Here is a 5,011-nt window from a genome sequence, read left to right on the forward strand (position 1 = left end):
AGAGTCCCTGGGATCTACTCTACAAAATGAAAGTTAGACAAGATCTAAACTAGGAGCTTGATTGTAGCGTAGATAAGGGGTACGGCTCTTTAAAATAAGATTTTTATTGAAATAAAAGGTAAAGTGTAGATGCAGTTTTATCCAAAATGTATGATTTACCTTGTACAGCTTTACTAGAATTGTAGAATAAATAGGGGCTGTACCTGCATATTAACTTATTTATCAGCATATGTTGCATCACCCCTAGGAAATCTTGCCAGTGTGACTCCACCACTGCAGACTAGACCTCAATCCACAATTCCAGCTATTGTATTTTGTATACTGCGCTCCTTAAATATCTTGCACTCTGCTTCCTGCCCTTCGTGTGTATTTCTGTGCAAATCTAAATGATACTTAATAGGCTTCAGCTTCATTCATTCTTTAATGTTCTAATTTCCCAGTACTTTGAGAATGGCTCCAGTACTGTGGACTTAGATCCTGATCTATGTTCATCTGTTGGTGATCACACTAGTTTCAACGGCCTATGTATTTGCCCTAAGTTATAAATGAATATATAATGGATTTCGGGGAAGGAAACTCATATAGATAGATTTGTCTTGGAGATTGTATTCATCATTGTGATAGTGACCACTATGACAGATATGGCAGAAAAAGAGAGCTTGAAGCTTGCCTTTAGGATAGATAGGAGAAATCAGACCTTTTACCACTGACAGCATGTAGTTACCTATCATCTAGCTTTCTCCACTTCCTCAAGACATGGTTGCAACTTCAACAGTGATGGATCTAAATTTTAAAAAAGAATAAAAAAAAGAGAGAGAGAGAGATGTATGTTATGACTGAAGCATTTGATATGAGTCATTTAAAGAAGTATATTTTAAGACTGCCTATGATTAGGTTATAGGCTACTTTAAAGTAAATTAGCTACATACTGTGCATTAGTATCAGGCACAAGGCTTTTGTCACTGGAGGAAACCTCTTTAAATGACCAGAGTAAATCCCTCACGTTGGTGAAGTCTGTAATTCCTGATCTCCCACGCATGACTGATTTCCACAGGAGTGAAGCTTTTGTGATCCATGCATTAGCAAGAACCAGCTACAGCTACAGTAATTAAACGGTTTAAACCTACAATCCTATATAGATCCATTTTGATTGTTTGCTTTCTTACTGTTCTTGTTAGTGGGCACCAGAAATTAACACTTTGGTAGACATGGGGAAACAACACAGGTTGTTTTCGCCAACTACCTGCTGTAAAATGAACACCATTGGAAAACAAGCCACTTATTGGCATTGAATTTGCATTTATTGACATTGAATTTGCATTAACACAGCAATGATATTTATGCTTTCAGTAACTGTGAATTGCAAGTGTAATGACAATCCACGCAGAAATACTATTTTGTGCTATTTTCATGGCAAGTTTTTGTTAGTTATTTAGGTTTAACAAAGTCAGGGGTGCCGTAAGGAAAAGTATGAGGCATCTTCTGGTGGGTGACATACATTGGTGGAATATCAGGTTGTTTCCAGTGTTGCCTTCATGCGTTGACCAGTAAAGGCAGCTGATACAACTGGAAGAATATTGACTTGTGACATGGGACATTTTTGTTGAAAGCAGCCCTTGAGATTTTGTCTGTCTGATCTGTTGTGTCACAAGACAAAATGAAAATTGCTGTCATCCCCCTACAGGTCAGACAGTTTTGTAGATCAGCTTCACATCTGGAGGGAGAAATCAAGTGTCCAGTCTGTACTCTGTCTTTTGTAAATGAACATATAAGTCTCATCTTTCTCAGCTTTCTCACAGTGAAAGCTTAAAAAACACTTTTTTTTTTTTTTTCCTTTGTTCCCAATCCCTGAGCTTTTCACCTGGGAAGCCCTTCTAGGTCAAAGCTCCTCCTCTGAGACGATATGACCTTTAAAGGTGGGCTTGAACTTTTTTTTTTTTTTTTTTGCAGCTGCTCTGCAATACAAATGAACCTCAAAGCCTCAACAGCCAGACAAAGAAGAGGTCTTTAACCCACACAATCTCTGTAAGGGGGGTCATTTATGCTTAAATGACCCCTAATGGGCAAGTGATGAGTACTGTTCAGCTCGACAATATTAATGGGCAGGCAGGAACACAGAGCAAGGGGTAGGGTGGATGTTTGCATGTTTTGATACCTTTCAAAGCAAAAAGGGGTGGGCAAACTTACCAACTCCTTTCCCAAAGGACAGCCAATAGCCTCTGCGTACTTCAAAACCGATGTTGCTTTTGTCAGTTTATATCAATGAAAGAAAAGATCTGTAAAATCACATTTAATTAGATAAGTTCGGATTTATTTGGATTGTATAGCCTGGCTGATATTAAGGTGAGGGGAAATAGCAAATTTACTTTATTCCCAATGATCTGATGTCCATTTCCATGGAAACAGAAATGGAAGTAGGAACCAAACATAAGCAGTCGCAGCCCTGGTTAATTGCCCATGGCTGCTTTCTGTTTCCACTTCTATAGCGCTGAACTCTATGCTCGCTGCTGACCCCGTTGCTATCAAGCAGTGCGTGCGAGAGGGGTCTGCTGCGGGGAGCCCGGGCACGGCAAGGCAGAGAGGGGAAGGAAGGATGCGAGAGGCATCACGCAGGCTCTCCGGGCTGGCCAGTGAAGAAATCTCCTTTAAGGTTTGTTGACTGGAAAATCAAGGAGTAACGTCGGCAAAAGTAATTTTAATTAAGTCATTGCTATGAGCCTGGTGGTAAAACAACTCTTAATGATGATCATTGTAAATCTGGAATTGCTCCGTGGAAGTCAACTGCACTCTAGCAGGGATTATGAACAGACTCTGGCTATTTATGAGAAACACAAAAACATATTAACAGAAATTATGTTTCTGTGGTTGCTGGGGCAGTAACAGAAGTAACACAAGAGCAATATTTTCATGAATTAAAAAGCTCCGATAGGTCTACCATGCAACAGAGGTCCAGAGGTAGGCCGCTGTATTCAATGATAAAATAAAAACCAAGCATGGAATACAAACCACAAACAAATCTATTTCCAGGCTGAAAAACTGTTGTATTTTCTCATTAAAGTAATTGAGCACCTCTGCTCTCCCAGATTTGGCCTAAAACCAGCAGCAGAAAATAATATTAAAAGCAATAATCCCTGTTCTTGTTATTTCCAAATCCAGACCCCCAAACAGGAAGCAGTGATTCCCAGAGGTTCAGCCTCATGGAAACCAAACCAGACCTTAAACTTTTTGAACTTTTTCCATCTCTTGTAATCATGCTGGATCTGTCCCGTAGCAGATTTCTTGCCGATATAGGACAGCGTGTTTTAACCTAAATAAACCAGCAAAAGACTGCTGTTTGGAAGAGCTTGAGAAAGCTGATATAAAAGATTTTTAGTTAGTTTTTTTTTTTTTCAAATGTTCTGTGGAGAAAATATTCAATCCAGAATTTTGTTTCAAAATGTAAATATAGAGAAAACGAGAGGGGAGAAAAAAACATCAGTACTATGAAAAGGGTGTTAAGCTTTGTGACAAGGTACACTCAGAGCATAGCAACTTCTTCCTCCCTGTCTCAGGTCCCCCCACCACCACTCATTAGCAGTTTGTAAGCACTCAGTGCCTACCACACAAGCACTCCTTACACTACTCTCCCTCCCTACTATGTTAGTAGTGTTGATTGTCTAATTTTATATTGCTTGATAGATTGAGCGAGAATTGTTTCAGGTGTGCTGAGTCAAAAGATCAGGTGTAAGTGGCGAGGGAAGCCTGACTGCAGCTGGAGTGTGGTCGGACCAGATGGCTGTCAAGGAAAGAGGTGGAAACCCAGGGAATTGTAATGATGTGAAGCTTTGAAACAGTCTTGGGATGCAGAAAAGCTAACATTTCTGGGAGATTTAGTGGTCAGCCTCCGTGTGGCTAGCACAGGATGTTCTTGCACATATGATTTAATTTTATGGTGTGGTAGAGGCTTACAATCTGTGGCACACGTGTGAAATTAAAGTTGGAGCAAAAATGTCAGCTCCAAAACAGTGCATATATTTTAAAATCACCCTGACTAAAGGCTGATCGAGGGAAAGAAGAGAATACTGTTTGCACTGATTTCTATCACTTCTAAAACATCCTTTTCAAAGTCACAGATTAGTGAGATCTATCCAAAAGCCTGTATTTATAGGGAAAAACAAATGAACAAACAAACAAAAATCACACACACACAAACAAACAAACCAACAATAACAACAAAAAACACCAGATAGAAAAAATGTAGATTTCTTTGTGCTACAAACCTCACTCTCTGTTTTCTTGCACCTTACATTATCGTGCTGACTTTGTCATCCTTTTGCCCAAATGTAAAAGACTGTCCATGGTGTTGGATAAGGGAAAGGCAGCCTCAGTGTGTAAACAACTACACCACACCACACGACAGAGAAACATCAGTTGCATATTGCTTTCTGCAGATTTTGATTACTTAAGTACTACCAATAATCCTGGGCAGAGTGAGCAGAGATGGGCTCTGACAAATCATGACAGTCAGTTTCCCATCTCCCATGAGATGGAGATAAGGATTGTGCTCTGTGCACCACATGCCCCCTGCATCTGACACATCTAACCCATTTTTGCCTATTTTATTTGCCCATTTTTGCTTTGCTCAACACACACATTCACAGAGTAGCCGTCCAAAGCTGAGGCATGTGATGCATTCACTGTGATCAGATGCGTGTTGCACTTCAAGTGTCAAGCACCATGGCTGTAGCCTTGGGGTTTATTACGCCTAGAAGAGATTGGGCTTCACTGCCCATGCACAGTCCTTCCTCACATGCTCAACGGCTATTTTGTATGGATATTGCAGGTAAGAGCCTGCTTAGTCACACTCACTGCTTCACTCTCATATGTTTCAACTCCTGTTTATAAACAAATATTTCCTGTTTATAAACAAATCCTGGAAGCCAAAAAAAAAGAAATTAAAAAAAAAAAGTAGGATTAGCAAACATTAGAGCATTCTGAAAGAAGCTACATAGCATCAGGTGCCTAATCTGAA

The 5,011-nt window shown here is 39.9% G+C and overlaps 1 long non-coding RNA gene across 1 annotated transcript; it reads right to left on the reverse strand.

Annotated features, from left to right (window-relative positions):
- Positions 1–408: 408 nt before the first annotated feature.
- On the reverse strand, positions 409–4,596 carry LOC308188693. The gene is made up of 3 exons (XR_013945701.1): positions 2,367–4,596; positions 2,188–2,276; positions 409–1,714 (listed from the first exon to the last, which is right to left on the reverse strand). It is a non-coding gene; the product is annotated as an uncharacterized lncRNA (long non-coding RNA).
- Between the last annotated feature and the right edge of the window lie 415 nt (positions 4,597–5,011).

Source organism: Anser brachyrhynchus (genome assembly GCF_964034855.1).
Source record: "Anser brachyrhynchus genome assembly, chromosome: 2".
Classification (NCBI taxonomy): domain Eukaryota; kingdom Metazoa; phylum Chordata; class Aves; order Anseriformes; family Anatidae; genus Anser; species Anser brachyrhynchus.